We start from the raw sequence: 24251 nt of genomic DNA on the forward strand, positions 1-24251 counted from the left end.
TCTGTTGGTGTCTTGAAAGACCAGTGTTGAAAAGACTTTCTCGTGATATTAAACTAAATGTGTCTTTTTCTGCTTTGGTGTGGGCCAAATATACTAAGCTACAAGTGTAAACACACCCTGTAAGTAGAGACCATCATGAAATCGGGTGTCATCACACAGATGTCACATTTTAATACTCAAGCTTTACGATAATAGTTGTAGATTTGGCTCAGTCTGCAGCAAAAATACATCAGGAGATTTATCAAGGCTTTTGTAGACAATACTGCTTAAATTGTGAATGGAGAAGTTATTCAGTTATTTTTCTTTCCTCAATGAAATCAAGTTTTTGGTTTGTTGCAAAACAGCAAAACATTTAGTAAGACTAGACTTATTACAAAGAGACCTGTGGTTTGGACAGTCAAAACTTACTATTTTCTTTGTCTTCTTAAATTCAATGTACATCTCAATTTGTTGTCCAGAAACTTGCACAGGAAAAACTGCTGCATAGGCAGGTATCCAAACCATAAAAAGTCATTCACTTGAAATAGTAGTAAACTAAAAAACTATAGATAGAAAACAAAACAGATGAGTAGAAACACAGACATTGAAAAACAGACGGTCCAGCAAGGAGGAATGGGAAGACAAGACTCGATAAACTCTCAGGACTGACGAGACACAGGTCCAAAGAATCAGGGAGATGAGGCCAAGGCAACAACAAGAAAAATGGGAAGACAAAGACAGACCTTCAAAGTTAAACAGGAAGTTGAGTTAACAAACTGAAGAGGACAGAGGCAAGAAAACAAGACCCAAAAACACCAACATTAAACCAAACCCAGATACTAGTAAAACATGAAACTAAAAAAACAAGTATGACAAAAGTAGACACACTTAAAACCCAACCACAATAACCATACACCACAACAGTTTAAGTTCCATTATGCAGAACACAGAGGAGGCAGGAATGAACAAAGTGAAAGAGCAAGACTAACATGATAAGAGCTGCTTACAGTAATGTCACATTAATGCAGCACAGGTGCCATTGACCACCCAGTAGTTGCTGTTTGGGATTTGTATAGTTATTTAAAAACGCAGTCCTTACATCTGCAGTACAAAACTAATTATGCTTCCATGGCATGTTTAGCGTTTTGTCTTTGAGGTAACTAAAAGAACACCAACCCCAAAATCCTGAAATCCCAAATCAGCCTTTACTCAAATTTATATCAAAAAAGTGGTCAGAGCTTGTTTTGACTGTATATTTGGAGACATAGAAATATTAAGATTTTGGTGCATTGTCATGCGTCAGTATCCTTTACCATTACTTAAAGGAGCATGAGGCAGGATTGAGGCAGGATTTATGAACAAAATTCGTATACGTTTTAAGTTTTCTAGTAATAATATCAGATGAAGCGTTCCTAACCAAAAATAATGAGCTCTCTAGTGTATCTCTCCGTTGCCTTGAACAGGCTGTATGCTGCAAAATGTGCTGCAATTCCGGGCCCGAATTTCCCGCGCTGGGCTGCGGATGTGACGTCACATGACGCTGCATGCGCGTTCTCCCCGTTCTCCCGTGCCGGCTTCACTGTTGGCTGCAGTACCCCCGACGGCCGTCGTGGTGAAGGGTGGCGCTAGAGAGTCTCATTTCTTAAAAGGAGCCTCATGCTCCTTTAAAGCGACACTACGTAACTTTTCCACCTTAATATCATATTTCCAGAGTCATTGTGATGGTACATCAACTTCCAACAGGTTTAATGACACCTCTGTCATGGTCTGGGGTGGTCTGTATCATTATTTTCTCCATATACCGCTCCCTGGCTTCCTTGTTTAAGGTATCCCGGTAAATTCCAGTTCCTTTCCAGTAGTTTAACATCTTTTTTTTTGCGCTCCGTCTGTTCACTTGGTGAAACAGAAAAGCGTCCAGTCTTCTCTCAAAACAAATGCACGCGACGGGACAGGAGTTTTCCGGCAGTACGCGCTGGTGCTCATGGGAAACGTAGTGTTCTTTCTGGTAAAGCACTACCGCTTTTGTCCAAAAGATGCCGCCGAACTCAGAAAAGCTGAAAGTTACGTTGTGCTGCTTTAAGTAAATATCTCAGGGAAGTACGTCTCCTCCACCTCACGTTCTTGTCTGAAATACCAGAACCAGTAATCATCATGAATGATAATGTTGAAGAAGCAGCATATGGAAGAGGTTATTTCTCTGCTGCATAGGTACAGTAACTCGATCGTGTACACAGTCTGAATCATTGTTCTCTTCATAATTTCTGCCATACCCTGGCTCCCCTGACTGAGGTAACAAAAATGTGTTTATATATTGGTGAAATCGGGGGCTCCGTTTCTGTCGTGCTCAAAAATTCTCTCTCTTGTCCAGGCTGAACTTGAATGAATCTGTGTAACGGCCTCAGCCTGAATCTGCTTAGCACACCGTGGTTCTCCTCAAACTCCACTCAAAACCACATATTTAAATGTTTGTGGCAGAGTAATTGCTAGTGTGGTTGACAGGCTGTAACGCTTACTGTACTATGAAATGTTTGACTCTTTTCACAGACAATTAAGGTCTGCCTTTGGATCTTCTGCTATTTAGCTTGGTAGAGCCTCACTGAAGTGAATAGCCCTTCCTTAGCAAGCTGTTTAGCGCAGTGGGTAGGCTTTGATAAATGGCTGTCTTGGACCAAGAGATGTGCCACATGACCAATGTTGATATGAAATCACCCAGGGCACTTTGGCATTTCAGAGTGTGTGGTAGTTCTGTACTGTAGCAGGAAAGTAGTTCCTTAATGTTTTAATAATCAGAGCAGTATACCGACTGAGAACCATTTATTGTGGCAAAGGAGTTACTCAATAACTTAATAAAAAATAAGTTTCATACAAAGCCACATCTGTAACTTGATACTGCTTAGAATAATACTATATAACTGAGACAGAAGTGAAATCAATAGGGAATTTGCCAGAAACCTGTTCAGAAACCAAAGTTAAAAAATAAAACAAATTAAAGCTGCAAGCAGCAATGAACGGGCCCTTGCACCCATGTGCACGTTCAGGCGTGCTGCAGTGGAAGCGCTTCTTTGACTTGCATGTAGATGTCTTCAGGCCTGGACATTTAGCGGATGACACCACCCACGACTCTCTATGTCAAACCATTCAAAAGTTATGGCAGAAGATAGGGATTATAAAATATCGACCAATCAGAAGAAGGGGTGGGGCTAATTCATGCCAATGAAGGTCAAGTACTCAATACCGAGTACGATGACACCATCCACGTGTCTTTATGTCAAACCATTCAAAAATTATTGCAGAAAGTAGGAAGTATCAAATATAGACCAATCAGATGAAGGGGGGGGGCACGGTTTTTGGCGTCTATCGTCGCCACGGTAACGCTTTTGAAAGAGAAAAGTAATGCGCGTCATTGCAGGATGGAGACGGACATTTTGATGTATAACTCACCTGGGTGTGCATTACGGTTCGGGCCGTATTAACTGCCGAAGGAATGGCATAAATTACACGATTACGGGGCACGGTGGCGCAGCAGGTAGTGCGGCCGTCTCACAGCAAGAAGGTCCTGGGTTCGATTCCCGCCGGGGACGCTGTGGGCGCTGAAGTGCGTGTTAGTTCTCCCATGACTTCAGTGCCCACACCCTGGGTGGGGTTGGCGAAAGGATCTTTCTGTGTGGAGTTTGTATGTTCTCCCCGTGTTCCCTTGGGTAGCTAATGGGAGCTACCCTCACAAAAACATGCAACAGTCCTGGGCTATACATGCCCCCTCTGGCCAACCGGGGCGCCAGATGGGGTGGGGAGGATCCGGCCGGAATAACGTGATCCTTCCACGCGCTACGTTCGGCCGGAGAATCCTCATCCTGTCTGGTGAAAAGAAGCGGTCCATCACTCCTCAGGATAAGAAGGAGACCTGAGCTCAGTGTAGGGCCCTCCTTGGGTTGGCAGAGGGGAACAATGCCAAGGACTGTCTAGGTATGAGCACTGGGTGATGAAATGGGTAAAAAATTGGGGATAAAAAAAAATATTGAAATAAATTACACGATTAATTGAAAATGGCCGAGTTCCTGTTCGGTTTCGGCCATGGCGCCAAGAAACTTGCATGTACGTCAAACCGTATTGTGGGGCTTGAGGCACAAAGTTTTCTAGGGGGCGCTGCTGAGCCATTTTGCCACGCCCATTAATGCAAACCATTAAATATCAAATTTTTCGCCAGCCCTGGCTTGCGTGCAAAATTTGGTGACTTTTGAGGCACGTTTAGGGGGGCAAAAAGGCCCTCCTTTCGTCGGAAAAATAAAAAAAGAAAGAAAGAAGAAAGAAAGAAAATATTCCTACAGATACAATAGGGCCTTCGCACTGTAAGTGCTCGGGCCCTAATAAAAGCATATAGCCATGTGCTATAGTCACAGTTTTTTCCATCATAAAATTTAAGAATAAACTAGTTTTTGCTTTTCCCTTTTTAAGGGCTGCCTAAGCGGATTATTGGGCACCACATTTTGATTTGCTAGTTAACTCTAATTCTTCTTCTTCTTCTTCTTTTTCTTCTTCTGCAATGGATGATTTTACATGGTGCTATTGCCTGCAATCGCTCTGTCAAACACCAGCTTGTTTTGTGGTCACCCTGAAACGATTTTTAATTTTTTCATCAAATGTGAGAGAATTTAAAATTTCCACACTCTTTTAACTCAAGTTTTTAGTTCTTTTAATGTACAGTTTTCAGAGAAGGTTTTCATTTATGGTTATATAGAAAGAAAAGAGAACAAAAAGAATTGGCAGCTCCTCAATTTTGTTTCTGGCACAGCAAAGTTTGCCATTTACGTGTCCAGAGGGATTGAGGTTGCAGCCTCAGTGTGGCACTGCAACCTCTGCTGCAGACTGAGGCTGGAGTTTTATGAAATGTCCGGCGGTGACATACAAATATTTGTTGCCATGATGATGTTTTATGCACTGTTCACATCTTAGATCAGTTCTTAAAAAGTTAAATTATTGAAAAGTTGTGAAAAAAGTGTTTTTAAAAGTGTTGTTTTTAAAATAGTGCTTTAACTGAAAACTGTACATGTGTAAAATAAAGTTCAGTTAAAAATAAAAAATAAATCTTATTTTTGTTTGATGATTTAATGAGGTCTTTCGGTCTAGGAGTGTATTTTGCAAGATGTTGAAATAAAGTTGTAAGTTGTTGACTGCTGGTGTAAAACAAGGAACATAACGTACCATCAGCAGATTTGTATGTACCCATAAGATATAGTAAACCCTGTGTATATTAAACTTAAGGCTCTGTTGCGTTCGGCTCTGGCTCTCCTGACTAAACCTGTATTTGTTTGCCTTGAGGGAAAAATCCCTCCCGTATGTTTTCACACCCTGTACTACATCATTTGGCCCTACACAGTTTTTTTTTTCCTTTCTTTTTTTTCTTCCCCAGATGTTGTGGAAGTCAAAAATGTGCTGCTTCTCTGCAGCACCTCGCCCTCATAAACAGCCAGTTTACAACTGTTTAGGGTAGTCGCTGACACGAGTACACACATGTCATCCAGCACCATTAAAATTCAGTCCAGACCCACCGCACATACACTCCGGGTGGGGATGCATGGCAGGCAGGAGAGCCGTCTGCCAAAACTGGATTAAATCCCCGATTTAAACTTGAATGACACCTTTTATGCAATAGTGTTTCATGTATATATATATATATATATATATATATATATATATATATATATATATATATATATATATATATATATATATATATATACATATATACATATACACATACATATATACATATATACATATACATACATATATATTCAGACTACAGGTTTTTTGTTTTTTTCTTTCAGATTTATCTTTAATCTCTTTTTAAATCATATTGCATTCCTGATTAATTTGGTCAGTTGGATAAGAGCTTCTGTAATGTGTTATCAGTACCCCATGCCTCCAAAGGAAGGATAAAAGAAAGATTAACCTGTCACTGTGGATAACTAAATCCTAGTTCAACTGCAGAGGGGAGAACACCTACATGTATACATTTTTCTGCACTCATATGGTCTTTGGACATATTTCATTTAGCTTACACTTCTCTTCAGTTGTCACAACAGCTTACTGTGATTTATTGAAAGAGTTGAACTCCTCACCCCTGACCCCATTCAAACCCAACAGTATTTCCTTATCCACCTGGAACAGGCTCTTTGTGTGCCTGCCCAGGGGCTCTGCTTTCATTTTGACCAGGAATACCTCACTCCTATATGAAAGGGGAAAATTATATATTTTGCTTGCGAGCAGCAGTGCATCTATTGATGATCTGAAATGGGAAAGAAAGTAGTGAACCCTTTCATTTTTGGGAAGAAACACGATGTAGACACAGCTTTGCCTTTAAGGGATGATGATGTGAAAAGACAGAGGGGAAACATAACACGCATGATTTGTGGCTTCCACATTCTTCTTTTTCTTGTTGTTTGGTTAATGAATATTCTTTTTTTTCAATGGAGCAGGAAGTTTTCAATTTTTTTTAGTGGCTAAACTTGAGCTACTTCGGTGGTGAGCAAATTCCTTTCCATAAAGAACACATATCATTCTACCTTTATCAATGGTGCCGTCTGGGCGTTTTATAAATGTAAATGTCCCATTCACTGGACCAACAACTTTCACATGCTCCTCCATTTTCACCTCTCTTCTCCGCCACTCACCGTTCCTCCCCATACCTGTCCTGCTACAATGGGAGCCTGCCAGCATTTTCTAAACACACCCAAATACAGTGACAGCCAATCAATTGTTTCCCATTCAAGCACAAGAAGTCTACTGCACAAACACAGCTTTCAAAATAAAGGCAAACTCGCGAACAGAAAAAGTAAAGTTAGAGATTAAAAAATAGATTAAGTGATTAAAAAACATAATGCGCTAAATGTGCCTGTAATTAATTAAACGCAATTAATGCGCTAATTTTACACCCCTAATCTGGATATCCAAATATCCAGGTTTATTCCTTATTTGAATTTAATCCTAACTTTATTTTAATAAACTTTGTTCATGCAGGGCTCAAAATCTAATTTACTGCAAAACATACTGAGAACCTTTTTTCTTTAAACATTATACTTGGACTTCATCAATAAAATGTCACAGAAAATGGATCCCTGGTTTGCCAAATGCTCATAATTCTTGTCAAACATCTTAATTAGGGCTCGAGCACTTACAGTGCGAAGGCCCTATTGTATCTGTAGGAATTCTTTCTTTCTTTCTTTCTTTCTTTCTTTCTTTCTTTCTTTCTTTCTTTCTTTCTTTCTTTCTTTCTTTCTTTCTTTCTTTCTTTCTTTCTTTCTTTCTTTTCCTTCTGACGAAATGAGGGCCTTTTTGCCCCCCTAAACGTGCCCCAAAAGTCACCAAATTTTGCACGCAAGCCAGGCCTGGCGAAAAATGTGATAATTAATAGTTTGCATTGATGGGCGTGGCAAAATGGCTCAACAGCGCCCCCTAGAAAACTTTGTGCCTCAAGCCCCACAATACGGTTTGACGTACATGCACAAAAATCGTTACACATCTGTATCATGTCGCAACTTAAAGAAAAGTCTTTTGGCGCCAATGCCGAAACTGAACAGGAAGTCGGCTATTTTGAATTAATCGTGTAATGTTTGCGCAATTTATGCCATTCTTTCGGCAGTTAGTACGGCCCGAACCGTAACGTGCACCCAGGTGTGTTATACATCAAAATATGCGTCTCCATCCTGCGACGACGCGTGTATCAACTCATAATGTAATAACGGCTCATAATGTAATAACAGCTAATAATGTAATAACTTAAATGTAATAAAAGTTCATAATGTAATAATCGGCTCATAATGTAATAAAATCACAAGCGCATAACGTAATAATGGCTTTGCGCATAATGTAATAATGTAATAACTAATTACATTATGAGCCTTACTGGTGCCGCTCATAATGTAATAACAGCTCATAATGTAATAATGTCTCATATTCTGAGAAAAGTGTTGCATTATCATCATTTATAACTCAGCCATTCCTGCAGGGGTGGAAGGAAATGCTTTCACCTCTGTGTGTGTCTGTCTGTGTCAGCAGGATCACACAATTTCTGCGACACGTGGTGGCGCATTGGCCAACTTAGATGCCATATAACTCTATAACCATATAACTCCGCCCCCAATACACGGCGGGCCACATTAACAGGAAGAGAAGCCTAATTGTTTTAACGCATCATCCCCTATAGGTCAAGTCCATGGTATAAAGGTCACACTGACAACAAGAATGGACTTATGGACAGAAGTCTGTGTTTGTGTTTGACTATGATTTGTACATAGTTGGCGCTACAGTAACCAACTCAAAAGCTGGCAGGACAAGAGGGTGGATTAGGGAAGAAGGAGGGGGGCTGTAGTTCATGTAGTTTAAAAGAGCATTTTCTTTGTTTGCTATTGCTACAATAAATGCAGGACACAAGAACTTCTACAATAAAAACACATTTAAGATTGGTCTTTTCAAATAAGTAAGTGAACATTCTTTCCTTCCATACAACCTGATGAGGTCCTTCCAGGCAAAATGTTACTGCCAATTTAAAGCTAGGGTCTACAATATTCAGTTTTTTTATTTAAAAAAGGCTTGTTCTCCCCACACACACATCCCCTCCCCCCTGTGCTCTGGCTCTCATGATGCTCCCACCTCCGACACACCCCCTCCGGTACGGGAGCCAGCCGTACTTTCAAATTCAGAAATGGAAGGCAGGAAGTAGGTGAGGACTGTCCAATCACTGACATTCAGGCAGATTGACCAATTCGCCCTGAACGGCACCTATTGGACCCTATTGGACCCTATTGGACCCTCGTTCTTTCTTTTACAGGAATGTGAAATTCTCCTCTCGGTGCTTTAACAATGACATCATATGTCTCATCTTCCATCATTCGATTTCCATGGCCTTGAACGTTACTAACCCAAAGGGCCAGTGTCAACAAGACAAAAATTGTTATGTTCAGTCTCATTGTTCATTTTCTGTGAATGAAACAAAATTCATTGATTTCTTTTTAAAATTTTTTAGAATCACTAGATTAATGTAAATATTGATTTATTTTCAACAAATAGGATATCTTCTTATATTTTAGCGTGTTATGCACCTATACAGTATGATACAGGTCGTTGATGAACCTCTACATGTTGCTGGTTGATAGAGCCACAGATGACCAATTGAAAATGTAGAGCAGAGGAAACTTGCTTGATGATAAGGTGTTTGCTCAGTGGAAAACACTATAAAGAATTAAATCAACATTCATTTTTTGTTTATGATTATTATGATGTTTATGATGACTCTTTTGTTTTTTGTTTCGATATTTGATAGTTCCTACTTTCTGCCATAACTTTTGAATGGTTTGACATAAAGAGTCGTGGGTGGTGTCATCGGACTTAGTTTTAAGTCCTTGACCTTAATGGGTGCAAATTGCACGTGCGAGGGCCCGTTCATCGCTGCTTGCAGCTTTAATTTTTATTGAATTTGCTGTTGAAATTACATTTCAGAGTTTGTAGCTGGTGGCTAGATTTGATATTTGTAATTTGTAGTTGCTTTGAGGTCACAGCTGGCGCCAAAACGATTTATTTTGTGCGTGTGATTGAAGGTGTTTCAGATATTTTAGTTGCTGCTTCTGGAAAAAAATTGTCATGTTTCCATGTGATGGTGTAATATTTGTGGCAAGAAACAAAACCTAGAAAAAATAACCTACAATTCTACATTATTTACAACACATCCAGCTTATGGAGCATAATGACCAGCCTTATCAGGAATGAAATGGGTTGAGCAGATTTTAAACTCACAACGATAGTGATGCGGTTGCAACAATTGAACAGGAACAGGATAAAGCCCTTAACAGTGCACTAGAGAGACATAGGATTATGGCAAAAACCGATTCTGGATGTGGATCTGCTCTTCGTTAAAACTAAAACCGAAATCACAGATAATATGCAGACCCTGCAGGACAACTACAAGATCTCTCACAGATTATTCAAACTAAACAGGCACAAAATTGGCCTCTAAGCCACATGTTTCTGATGGAAGCGCACTATAAAATGTTCTTTTTTAAAGTAAGAGGGCATTCGATTCCCGTTGGTATCTTTTTTCTTGAACTGGGACAGTTCGGAGGTTGAACGAAGACACTCATCAGGATCCACGTCTTGCAGAGCTTTGTGTTTGATTTCAAAAGTCGATCCTGAGACCACATGCAAACTACAGGAACACATTCTGGTGGATATGAATAAAAAGAAAACAAACAACAACAAAAAACAGGAACTTTCTCAAGTTCAGGGCTCCAGCTGGATGAAAAAGAAGAATTATAATGGTCAAACTTCCCCAGGAGGATGATTTACTGTTCATCTAAGTTGTTACATAACTGCTTATGGCAATTTGTGGACACTATCATCATTACTATACAATAACTAATTAATTAGGCAGTTTCTTCAGTATGTGTGTGTGGCTTTTAATAGTCAGAAATAACTGACTAATTGGCTTTATGGCTTGTGACCCTTTTAAACACGGTTGTGCCTGCTTGCAGATCACATTAAGTCCAAGTAAGACAGCCAGCTCAAGCAAACATTCACACTGTTTTATTTGGGTCTAAGGATGTAGAATTATCCATCAGACACAAGCAAAGTTAAGAAAAACATATGAAAAGCTAAACATAGTAATCCTAATCATCTTACTGTTCAACCCCTCTGATTTATCTCTTGTTAGTGTATCTCTAATCTGTGGAGACTGCAGAATAGATAATAACAACAATAATATAAACATGTCTATTGATGGTATAAGAATGTATTCTGTGTGACTATGCGACATCATGTACAATGATGCGTGTTAGACTTAATATGAAAAACTACTGTCTCTTTGGTGTGGAGGTGCATAGCATCATGAACTCTAAACTTCCACAGATGCACGTATAATTCATCTGCATTTTTTTTTCGGACGACATTATGAAAGAAAGCATGTTTTATTCAATAACACCTACTTTTCATTCTCCTTTTAAACTAGGACATGTTAAAATTTGAGAGATTGTTCTCCATTAATTTGTAGAAAGAAGATTTTACTACACATGTGAATAAATGACCAATGAGCACCAACATTAGCATTGTTACAGAGTGTTATACTCAATAAATCTAGAGAATATTTCTTATGATTGATGAAGGAAAACATATGCATTTTCTTCTGTGAAGGCAGCATATACTCTAAGGGCCGGATTTACTAAAGGTTTGCGAGCGTAAAAACCAATGTGCGAGCTGATCTACTAACAGCGTGCAAAGAGGACTGCGTCTCTGAAATGCGCAAAATTGCACACGCAATTCAGTTAGTACTTTTGCCCTGATGAATAATCAATATGGGGCGTACCCGCCAGAAATCCTAAATACTGGGAGGGGAAGATGCAAATGGCTCCATTTACCACCCGCAATGAGATTTACCAAGCCTGAAAGTAATTGCGCGTATTGTGATTGCGTCTGTATTTAATACGTTCGAAAGGAAGGTGCTAATCTGCTGCTGCTGTTATTGTGGCAAGGAGGCGACAGCCGTCGGTTCTGCGTTAGTGTAACGCGGAACCATAAATCAGCCTTTAGTGTGCGCTCTGTGCGCTGTTCTGAACACTTCTCTTCTCTTCTTGCCATATGATGGTCCCGTCTGTCACACATTTACTGTCAGTGTTTACTATATAATATATAATATTTGCAATATACTGTGGACATCTAAATAAAAACTTAACTCATAAATAGATAGAATCAAAGCGCTCTCCAGCTCTGTGTCTGATTGTCTTTTTCTCCTCAGATAATGCCGAGCACCGCCGGGTCACGCAAACCCGACCAATTCAATATTAAAATCAAATTCAGTCCTGTGGCCCGTTTTTCTATTTCGTATTTTTGATCTGTGCCTAAAATTGAAATATGAAAAACCAGACGTTTTTACGTTTTTTGTGTTACCAACTGCATTTATTTAATGCAGGTTTTCTCCGATATTGCGTTTCTTTTGGTAATGTTTAAATGTATTTGCTGTAGTTCATGAATGTGTTTATTTGCCTCTTCCACTAATATCTCTAACTCCAACTCGTCAAATTTCATTTTGCGCTTGTGACTTGTGACTGTGCTTTCCATCCAGACTCTCCATGGCGCAGATCTGCGCTCGCAAACCTTAACACGCAACACCTCATTTAAATACTGCTGTTTGCACCTGTTATCAATTGCGCACGCAATCTTAGTTGATCACCCGCAAACCACACAACAACAGCACGCGCAAACTTTTTCAGTGCACACGCAATTTAGTACTCTTTATTTAGGATCTTAGTAAATCGGGTCCTAAGTTTACTACCAAATCAAAAACATAATGTGGATCTGCCTGGGTTTGAAAACATGTCTTTCAGAGTTGTGTCATTCAAGACAGATTTGCTGGGTTCTGTGACATCGCAGACCTAGATTAGAGTAGAATTACCCAGCCTTCACCCACCTTTACAACATGCTGCATTTGGTTCATCTGTATGACAGAAAAAGGTGTAACACAAATATTTTAATTATTTAAGTGAAAATCTTACATATGGACTGGCGTCTATACCAAGCAGGTATAGACGGTGAATAGATGGTATCTTTCATATAGAAGTTCAATGACCTCAATAACTTGTGTTAACTTTTAAACAAAAATGCATCCCAGGTTTCTTTTAAGTCTACATAATCTACCACTTCTGTGGAATGGTGAAGACTACATAATCTAGTTATAACATTATAATAATGTTTCAGCAGCACTTTATATTAAATATTTTAATAATTCACAGTCAAACTCTGAAACATACATCTGAATAAGACTTAGTGGGAGAATGAAATCTGGCAATCCTGTCAACGTGGAATACTGCGGATGAGTTATTCTTCATCGATGACCATAACAAAGTAATCCCAAAAAGGGTGTAAAATTTTCTAATCTCCTCATTGCAACTTATTAATATCGAGTCAGTATTGTTGACACATAGTACAGTCATCTTGTCCAAAAACTATGTATCATTTATTGGGTATTCATAAAAAAATATAATTGATGGAGAAAACACGGTTGTTGTTCTTTTTTTTTTTTGTTCTCTCAGGGGACTGCATTTTTTTTTTAGAAAGGAGGTTTTTGTTTTGGCCATCATCATGCACAGATCAAGAGGAGATACAAAGACTGTTGAGGAAAGAATGTTCTTAGAGAGTGTTATAAACATTATCTTGATAGAAAGTGATACACTTTAAGCTTGTCAAAAGAAAAGTCAAATCCACACTCCACTTGCACATACAGAAAACTACCAGACACTAATATGACTTTTTTACTGGAACAGGGGACATTGATCTGATACAGCAAGTGCTGGAAAGTAACTACCTTCAGTAGTGCACTTTAGTTCAATTTCCAGATGCTTTGCTTAAATGTTTCCCCTTCCTGCTACATCTGAATACTACTCCACTATATTTAGTGTAGGCGAACAAGTGCCACTTACCAACACACCCCCTCATTAACTGCTTCTAAAAATCACCTTTCACTTGCTTTCATTGTAGAAATGTTCCTCAAGACTGTATCAGCGAGAAAAATTAGGCGTTCAATGGCAGGAGGAGCCTGTGCAGTTAGCAGTGCTGTGGTTTATTTAGTCAGAACTGCTCACTTTTACAGAATTTTCTACCTTTGATCACTTTTTCATGCAACCGCATCGAAGGAGCTGGTGTGTATTCAAGCGGCATCATTTCTTGGCAGAAAGCAAGAGAGAGGACTGCACTGAGAGAGAGCATAGAGACTATTGCAACCTGACAGATGTAATCCCTAACACGGCTCCAAAGTTCTGTGTGCCACCACAAATTTTGAGTGAGGGTTTATTAAGAAAACAACCTCACACCACAGATCTCTGATGTGCCCTGTTTCTCATTTATTCTCAGCATAAATTCAAAGCCGGAGTTGCTCAGACTCAGTCTTAAGACAAGCTCTAGCCGACACATGGTAAACACAGTCGAACATTATTTCTGTTGAAAAAATAGCCAAGGGCAAGAAGAAGTAATTGGGATGTGCACATTTTTCTCCATTCCTAAAAGTTTGCACAATGCTGCAACAAGTTAAATACTCTATTCATGCAATTGTATTAATTAGGGCTGTTCGATTAATCGATTTTAAATCGTAATCGCGATTATGTAATTAGAACGATGTTAAAATGTGAAAATCGTAAAATCGATTTTTCAAATGTTTTTTTTTTTTTTTTTTTACCTTGTCTGCACACATATTAATGATTGATACCATATTAATGATTGATAGAAATACCTCTCAATACCTGCGACAAGTGCCCCATGGGAGAGGCTCTTTAGTGTAGGAGGGGGCGTTGTAACATGCCACCGGGCATCCCTCAAGCCAGATGCGGTAGACCGGCTCGTGTTCCTTGCAAAATACTTGCAAATGTGAATAGCAAATGTAATGACTGACATTACACACCTCTACCTCCTTCATGGGTTGCATTATTATTTAGCATGCAAAGACCCAGTTTAGTTTAATTAGAAAATGTCTTGTTTTATTTAATTGGAAATATAACTTACTATATGTTTGCAAGTGCTGATTTGCTGTTTTTTTTTCAGAGATAAAACTTTATATTTTATTATATTTTTTAAAACTTTTTTTCAACTTATTTTACAGAGTTTTCCACTTTATTCATTCATTTTTGGTTTAATAAGAGCAAAGTTTGCACTTAAAGCCCAATGGGGCAAATGTTCAATAAAAAAACAGCATATTTGAAATAATTTCTTTGCCTTTTGTCAATTCACAAAATAATCGTAATCGAAAATCGGATTTTGAGAGAAAAAAATCGAGATTTTATTTTTGGGCAAAATCGAACAGCCCTATTATTAATTATTCATTAGGCCAGCTATCACAAGCCAAACAAACATCCTTCTGTGAGTATCCATGATCTAGTTCATGCGATAAGCGAACGTCAAGATAACGCGTGTTAAAGTTACAAACGTGATTGTGCTTACAAAAAGTATACTATAAATTCATAGCTTAAAAAGTTTGTGTCTTGGTCCAATCTTTTCAGACAATTTAATTTCATAGGCCGGCTTTTGATTAAAAAACAGTAAGAATGAAAATGGTTGAAAAATGACATATCGCTTTAAGATATTGAGATACCCTGTCTAACCTGAGTTTTCATGTATAGTAGATTTTGCCAAGGCACTGAAGCTCTGAAGCTGCATCTATCACGGTCAAGCATCTGAAGACTTAACATTCCTGCGTTGCTTTTCCTTGCTTTAGCCTTTTTGTCTGTAGATCTGTTTTTCCCTTTTTTTCATGCTGAACGCAGAAATCTCAGCTAAGTCTGCTTTTTTCTTTCTGCTTCTGTGTGAGATTGTCTTCTTTTGTCAGTCTGTTTTTTCTCCTCTTTGCCTTTTCCATTCGTCTGGTATCAGTATTACAATCAAAGTGCTGCCCATCAAATGCAGTCTGTTTTTCAGAACTATTCATCACGCTGTACCTGAGGAAATAGAAAGAAACAGGTGTTTTGGTGTTGGCTGAGATGTTAACATGCTTTGGCTCAGCTACAGACAGGAATTTTTTCATGGAGCTGAAACACATATTCAGCCGATTGTTTTGTGTGATCAGTCCTGCTTGTCTTTTTCAATCCCACAGACGTCTGTTATCACAGCTTGCTCTTATCCGACCATCTTGCTTTCAAAACCATGTCCCATGGGACTTTACATTGGAAAGCTGTCAGGTATATCTAAAACAACATGTGGCGGTATAGTTGGACTCTGACTCAAAGTGAATTTATTGATTTCAATCTGTTTTTGATATCGTTGTGCATGTCTTTTTTATTTCAAATGCAGAAGTTTTTGGACAAAGATGCTGTACATTGAACTCCTTTGATTTACTTTGAAAAAAGGTTTTCCCATGGTCCATCCAGGGTAAAGAATCACATTGCCTGTGGGGATGTAAAATACCTTAACTTTATGAGAATCTCAAAACCAGAATGTTTTTTTTTGGTTTTTACACAAGTAGAAGAGTCATTTAAATAGAAAACCATTAATTACTTCTAAATTGTAAATATGCAACTTGCATGTATCTTTACTGCTTTCTTCTCTACCTTTATACATAACCATGCCAGAGATGTGGTTTTATGATTAACTGTTTCCAGATGATTTTTTTTTTTTTCAGGTTGAAATATTTTACTGTGTATTGGATGGGGATTATAAAAATTTTTACATGTATTTATGGTCCTCTGAAGATGAATAGTTGATATATTTATCCAGAACTTTTGCTAGTGTGGAACAAGTGCACTGATTATTACTCTGGAATTGAATGTCAAAAGAAATACAAGTCCTAAGAGGCTCAGAGTTTGGCTCTGAATATTAAATGCATCAACATTAAATCTGAACATAAAGTCACCCATGGATGGATTAGTAAGTCATTATGAAGCAGCAATCAGCTGCTTTCACTCAAAAAAAGGTTTGTTGGCTTACAGTGGGTATATAAAGTTACACACCCATATGCAATTGCAGATTTCTAATACATAAAGACAGAAATAGCAACAGCATAAACGTCAGACTTGTTATATGTTCAATGCAATAGTCCAACAAACTAGAAAATAAATAAATATTTATGGGACATATTAAAACACAACAGACAAACAAAATACCCTACCAGAGCTTGATTGCATACATCTAAACATCACTTCCAAGTAATGCTAGGTAGAAGCAACTTTTGTCTTTATTATTGCATCAAGTTTTTGTGAATAAGTTTCAGTTTACTTTGGAATTTAGACTTTCACATTTTATCCCACTCTTAAAAGCTTGGAGATTAAGTTTCCTTCATACCGTGAGTTGATCTCCTGTGAACATCTCTGTTTAGGTAATTTCATAATTTTTGAAGGGCCAGCCAAATGTGGGGTCTGACTGGGCCTTTGACCAGGACTCTGACCACGACCTTTTCTGAAGGCATGTCTTGGTTGACTGCGATGGGTGGTTTGGGTCATTGTCATCTGAATTTCCTCTTTACTTTCAGCCTTTTTACAGAAGACAGAGGAAGGTTTTATGTCAAAATATCTTGGTATCTATCTATCTGGGAGATGTAATCACTCCTCATGTCCGGGGTCTGAACCTTCTCCCAGTTGGACGTGGCCAAAACACCTCCTTTCTATCTCTTTTGACATTGTGGCTATACATAAAAACATAGACTTGCCCTTTTGTTGTTCATTTTATGTTGTTCATCTGAGGTTGTATTTGCGTAATGGAGTGAGTTTGTACTATCAAATGATATGTATCATGGTTTTACAAACACTAAAGAAAACAAACCTAGGATTAAACAGGAAATATTGTTTATCTTTAAGAAAAAGAGAACAAATTCACAAAGCTAAATTAGACAATATATTATATAACAGTTGTACACTTTGTTGTTTTAGTTAATCCACAAATTATGAAAGAATGATGAAGATGAAGAACACTGAATCACTTTGTCAGAATTTGTAGTTTTTCTCAGGAATCTTAAATGATTGAATTGAATTGTCTCAATTGTACGTCAAGAAAAAGTCCAACAATCTTGTGATCTATTGAAATAAACTGACAGGTAATAGATAAGGTTTAAGTATACCACATAGTGGATTGTCTGTCCTTCAAAAACGTACAACCTTATGACTTAACTGGGGATCAGAAAAAAGTAGCTGTGTAAGCAGTCTGTAATTGCAGACATGCGATCTGTGTCTTCACATGGAAATGGCTCCACTGGCTTTGTGATTTTTATTCCACAGTGGATAACCATTCTTTCCCTCAGATTTTTATTTATTTTCTTAATGGTTTCCACTTTTATACATGGCTTAGCCTCATCAACAGTTTCAGACACTGAGGGTTTTCCTTGACTTTTTAGCTGCTAGCATTGTTACTTCCCAAAAGGTTGTTTTCTGGTTGGGGGTTTACCACATCCTTTAGTAAAATTCAGTCTCATATTATGTTTTGGCAATAGTTTGAGTCACCTAATTTTTATATGCAGTGTATGCAAATGTATATGCAGTTGAAGTCCCTAAAACCTCAGTAGTTTCAAATATCCAAATAATTGACTAATAATGGCCCGATTCAAGTTCTATTCATATTAATATGTCTTTGAGAAATGAAGTGCCATGCATAAAGAAATAAACCAGAATACAGAATATAATACATCCAAAGACAGTGGACATCTTGGTTTTATTTTCTTCAGCAACAAGCGATCATTCTGTGCACACTTGTAGCTATTATAGGCTGCATGTATAGCTGCCAAACTCCGTTGATTAGCAGTCCACATGTGCAGACAGGGCAGGAAAAGCCTGTATGAAGACTATAACGTTTGTTTATCCAGTATGTAATTTTATGAGAACTGCGGCTTTGGCCCTGGTTACTAGCTGTAATGTAAATATTGAAGCGCATGGAAGGGGAAAACTAATCGAAGCTCACCAAATGTTTTAATTGTTTGAGCCGTTGATTGTGGAGATTCAATGTCAGTCTGCATTTGTAAATAAGAATTTGTTCTTAAATTGTTTGCCTGGGTAAATAAAGGTTAAATTAAAAAAATCATCTGAGTTGATATGGAGAGAACATGTAAAAAGTGCTTTGTTCAAATACCGACAAACCTGTTTTAACAAAGGTAAGCGTTGCTTTCACATTCAGTACCACTAGTTTCTAAAGATGCACTAAATTCCAGAGAAAAGGGGTCTGTCAGGGTTTGACACTTCCCCCCAGTTTGTGACTTTCAGTTTCTGTCTTGCCCCGCCTGTGTCCCATCTGCCCTGATTGTGTCTGCACCTGTGTCTCGTCATGTCTCGTTATCCCTTCAGTATATCTTGTCTTGTCATTCCTTGGTTCCCTGTCGGTCCGTACTGTTCCCTCCTCCATGTGCTCCAAGTTTTTGATCCCTGGTCCTTGTGGTTTTGATCCTGCTCTGCAGCGCTTTGTTTTTACCTTTTGTTGGAATAAATCCTTTGTTTTTTGAGAACTCCTGCCTCTGGCCTCCCTCTCTCTCCTGCATTTGGGTCCTCAGCAAACCAAACCATAACAGGGTCGAGTCAATTTGAGCAACCAACTCCACCCCTTCAAATCAGCTGCTATGAACAGGGTTCAAAAAACATGTTGAAAAGGGAGCTTTGATACAATATTTCTATGGTGTTTTGACCAAGCGCACATTAAATAAGGGCAAATCCTTTTGCTTCTATTTTTTTCTTCCCCTTTTCATTGTTTTGCTGTGTGGCAACATCTACTTGATTAGATATGGGTGCTAGCATGATGCTATCTCATATGGTAACAAGTTATAACATGTTTCAAGGGTTCAATCTTAAATTTTTCGTACCCACCCCCTCTATCCAGTTCTCTTTAGAGTCCCGGGGGTCTGCTGGAGACACTCCCAGCCCTCAGCTGGCTAAAATTGAGCTACTCCCTGAACAGAGTTATTTGTGTTTGCATAGTAGCGCAAACCTGTACACTCATTTTTAATGAGGCCAATCCCACAGAAGAGTGGAGTGTAACTGAGTGCCTGACTCCGCCTTGTCACACCAGCTGTTATGATCAGAAATGGTTGGAAAAGGCTTTTGTGTTATAAAACTGTTATTTTTAGCATAGCATGTTACAGGCATTTTACTCCAGGAAATTGTGTCAACTTGAGAAAAAGAGAGCATAATATTTAGGTTTTAAAGCCACAGACATGGTGTGTTTGGCACAGGATGAAGACCCAAGGTACAAAGGCATGATAGAATCACAGTTTTGTAACTATGTTTTGTTTTGAACCAAAAATGTAAAGATACCCTGTGGAACCATGTAAGAGTGACATTCATTTATAGAGATGGAAGGGGATATGTGGCCTTTATGACACGGATGTTGTTAATCTTTGCAACACACAGACGATGAACTACTGACTCCAGGTGCTCTGAGCTTTCCTGAGACACTGCTACTTCTTCCCGCTTAATTTCAGCTTTTTTTCAGTGTCGGGGTGCCCTGATGTCTGGATTTTTAAAAAAAGAGGGAAAAATAGAAATTGCCGGTGAACCTAATACATCAAGCAACGGCTGCCTCCAAAGTATATTTGGCTGGGCAAATTATTAGTATATAAGACACATGGTTGTACTTAGCAGTGGGCTTAAAGAGGGCTTTGAGGGGACTTTTTTAACCAGTTGTGTTGTGTTCAATTTTAATAATTCCTAGACAATGTCATGAACCTTTAAAAAAGCTTTCATTTTATTGAAAAATAACATCAACCTGAAAGGACGTTTTCATGAGCTGATCCTTGAGCCGAGTGCTCCGGTCATGTACATGCTGGCGCATGAAAGGAGTTCCCTGTGAATGAGAGCCTTTAGGTCTGTCCCAGCTCATTATCTCTTCCATCTTTACACTCATAGTGCTACTCCAAACACATACAGTGAACATATTGATAACTGACAAAGTAGCCACACATTATAATATTTTTCACCAGATTGAAGCCCTAACTCATCTGTCTGGCTGTTTTCAAGTAGTTAAGCAGTCATGTGGTACCTGTCCCTCAGCTTTAAAGTTATACTATCAAGTAACTCAAGTAAATCAGCTTGCTATGATCACCAACTTTTTAAAGACCCACACCATTCTTTTTCTTTCACACAAAGGGGTGATATTGCAAAATCAAACAAAGTTTTGCTCCACATTTTGAGTCCAAGCTTTCTTTGCCATGCTCCCTGCTGCTTTATGTCGGTTTGTTTTTTGTTTTTGTTGTATTTCTCTACCAAGTTTCCATCTCCCAAGTCCCCTTAGCCTTGTCTCTCATGCTCTCATTGATCGTTCAGCGTCTGCGCCCATTAGGGTTTCCACCTTTCAGAAATAGAAATAAGGGACGCCCTGATTTCAGCAGCGCAGGAGCCAAAAAAAAAAGCCCCTAAAACTTCTAAACTGAATAAAAATGTGTTTATTTTATATGAAAAAACAAAATGCTTTGATTTAAAGTTTAAAGTACTTTAATAGCTTTGAACTTGCATGACTGTACAGACAGACAACCATACTAGCAACTGAACTAGCATCCTATGCTACGTATATCCACATCAGCCCAGATGTATAATATAGATACAGGTGAAGAATATGGTGTAAAAGTTAATTTATTTCAATAATTAAACTAGAATATGGTGTAAAAGTTAATTTATTTCAATAATTCAACAAGAATATGGTGTAAAAGTTAATTTATTTCAATAATTCAACCAGAAAATGGTGTAAAAGTTAAGTTATTTCAATAATTCTACTAGAATATGGTGTAAAAGTTAATTTATTTCAATAATTCAACTAGAATATGGTGTAAAAGTTCATTTATTTCAATAATTCAACTAGAATATGGTGTAAAAGTTCATTTATTTCAATAATTCAACTAGAATATGGTGTAAAAGTTCATTTATTTCAATAATTCAACTAGAATATGGTGTAAAAGTTCATTTATTTCAATAATTTAACTAGAATATGGTGTAAAAGTTAATTTATTTCAATAATTCAACTAGAATATGGTGTAAAAGTTAATTTATTTCAATAATTCAGCTAGAATATGGTGTAAAGGTTAATTTATTTCAATAATTCAACTAGAATATGGTGTAAAAGTTAATTTATTTCAATAATTCAACTAGAATATGGTGTAAAAGTTAATTTATTTCAATAATTCAGCTAGAATATGGTGTAAAGGTTAATTTATTTCAATAATTCAGCTAGAATATGGTGTAAAAGTTAATTTATTTCAATAATTCAACTAGAATATGGTGTAAAAGTTAATGAAAATACGGTACAAATCGTGTCCCGTATTAGTTCAATACGGGACGCAACATTTTTTTCTCAAATAAAGGACAATTCTGTATTTTACGGGACGGGTGGCAACCCTAGCGCCCATCACAAACCCTGGTTTGAAGCGTTCAAGCCAATGCATAGCAATTACTAAGCGCCTAGCAGCTTCCTTCCAGTCTGGGGTATTTGTTGGCGACCTCCAAATATTGCCTGCATCTTGAAAACCAGGCTGAAGTCACTTGTCATATGATGTCATTTTGTTTTGTTACATCAGCTTAGAATCTGACAGCACTAACTTAAATAAAAACCACATCGGTGTTGGCCTTCAAGGTATTGGAAGAAGCCAGATGGAAACTAAGCATCATTGACTGAGACTAATTTCAAGAAAATGCAGACATCTTAATCATAATTTGTAGCTCAGACTCTGCATTTTTCCAGCGCGTCAGTTATTTCTAATAAAATTATGTCTACATGCTTGTGCAATGTCTTTTTGTCCTCCCTTTACCCATCAGCCCACAGAAGACTGCAGTGAGAAGTGCTCTAATGTAGCATGTAGCTGCACGTAGAATTGGACTTCATCTGAAATGCTCACAGCACAGCAGTTGCTTTAAAGGATCAAAATTTCATTTATATGTGCTTAAGGAAAGGGTTCATCTTTACGAATAATATGTGAACTTACACAGTTTTTCATACTGAGACTACTTCCTTTCATATCATTTCATATTATTTCCAATAATGCAGAATGGGTGGGGTCAGTTGCCCCTGGGGGTCACAACCATGCAAACTTGTAGTGGTGGTCCCAAAAGCCCGGATCAGGCTTGTTTCAGGAAGGGCATCATGTAAAACATCATTACAAATCAATATATGGAACGTGATGATCCTCTGTAGCGAATCCTTGAAGGAAATAAAATGAACAAGGTAACTTCTTATTTTCAGAGAAATAGGTAAGATACAAACAAATGTCATCATCATAAGTAAAAGATGAGATATTTTGTAGTGATGTCTTATCTATATTACCTCTCCGTAAAAGTATTTTTTTGTTATCTTCATGTCAAATATTGAGCACATTAAAAAGCTTTGCCTTTTTTTTTCTCTTTTTATTTTGTTTTCTTTATTATCTTTATTATATATAAAGTACAAAGTGTGTGTGTGTGTGTGTGTGTGTGTGTGTGTGTGTGTGTGTGTGTGTGTGTGTGTGTGTGTGTGTGTGTGTGTGTGTGTGTGTGTGTGTGTGTGTGTGTGTGTTTGTGTGTGTGTGTGTGTGTGTCTTTGAAGCTTTCAAATCTGCCCTGCTCTCTGTGGCTTTACTTTACATTGTGCGGAACAGCTCCATTTATCCCAATGTAAATTTGATGTACCATCGAGTTGTTTCTAAATGTGGGCAGTTTGGAAAAACTTGTCTCCCAGCTCAGTTCTGGTTTCTAACTCTCATGGAGAGTTTTGTAAGGACTTTTGGATATTTGGCTGACCTCTTTTACTGATAGCTGTTACTCCTTAGTTTATTTTTTTTGTGTCACGTATTAAATAGTTTAATTTATCAATTTTTCTGAGTTCACTCTAGAAACGTTCTCCCATGGTTCTTGTCTATTATGTCTTGTTGTTTCACCCAACATTTTGTCCAAGTCTCGGGGCAATACCATTGCATTCACAGTGCATCTAGTCTAACCTCTCTCTCTCGCTCTGTGCCAGATTAAAGTGCCGAGGCTCATTGTTTACACAGTTCCGTGGTGCCACGGCTGATCAGGCCCAAACAATAAGCCCCTGCTCCCTTTTGTTAGAGTGAGAGGAAGAATGAAGACCTCTTGACATGGCAACCTGAAGCCTCAATGCCCCCACTTCACCTAACTGAGAGGGTCACATCAGGAAAGAGAGAAACAGGGAGAAGAGGGGAAGTCGGAGATAAGTAAGCAGGAGAATGTAGAGATCAAAATAAAAGGGAAAGAAAGGCCCATCATGGAGGGGGTTGGATGGAGAATGATCGAGGATGGATTAAGAAAGATGGAGAAAATAAAATAAAGGTTTTAGTCGTTTTAAAGTAATGGGGAAGAGGTCAGAGAGAAATACTGGCAAGTTGAAAGTAGACACAAGGAAAATGCTTTTGCTAATATGACGACAAAAAAAAGAAGCATCAATAACACAGAGTTTATTACCTATCATAAATAATAGCAGCGTCAAGTTCTGCAAGGGAGGTTTAACATTTTCACTACAAATAAAGCACCATCAGCTTATTTCAATAATGACTAAAGCAGTGTATCACGGAAAACTCCTTCATCCCTAATGTACCAAAACACCAAAGCCATAACAGAGTTTACATAGAACACATAGTACACCTGCCACTTATTTTCATAATTTCATGGGTCCTAATTTCTCACATGGGCTCTGACTTATTTTTGTTTTTCACCTGATAAGCAAAAAGCAATTGACAAATGAGGTTACACTCAAAAATCTTACTGCTTTCAATATGATCTGTTTACATACAGAAATAGTGGGACTGTGCTTAACCTCGTACCTGATTTGGGTTCATAGCAAATAGAACTCGTAACAAA

General features: G+C 38.1%; 1 protein-coding gene across 1 annotated transcript in view; it reads left to right on the forward strand.

Annotated features, from left to right (window-relative positions):
• Nucleotides 1-24251, forward strand: part of trabd2a (TraB domain containing 2A) — a 112330-nt gene that overhangs the window by 71161 nt on the left and 16918 nt on the right. The gene's annotated exons all lie outside the window — the stretch shown is intronic.

This window comes from Cololabis saira, chromosome 11, assembly GCF_033807715.1.
Source record: "Cololabis saira isolate AMF1-May2022 chromosome 11, fColSai1.1, whole genome shotgun sequence".
Lineage (NCBI taxonomy): Eukaryota > Metazoa > Chordata > Actinopteri > Beloniformes > Belonidae > Cololabis > Cololabis saira.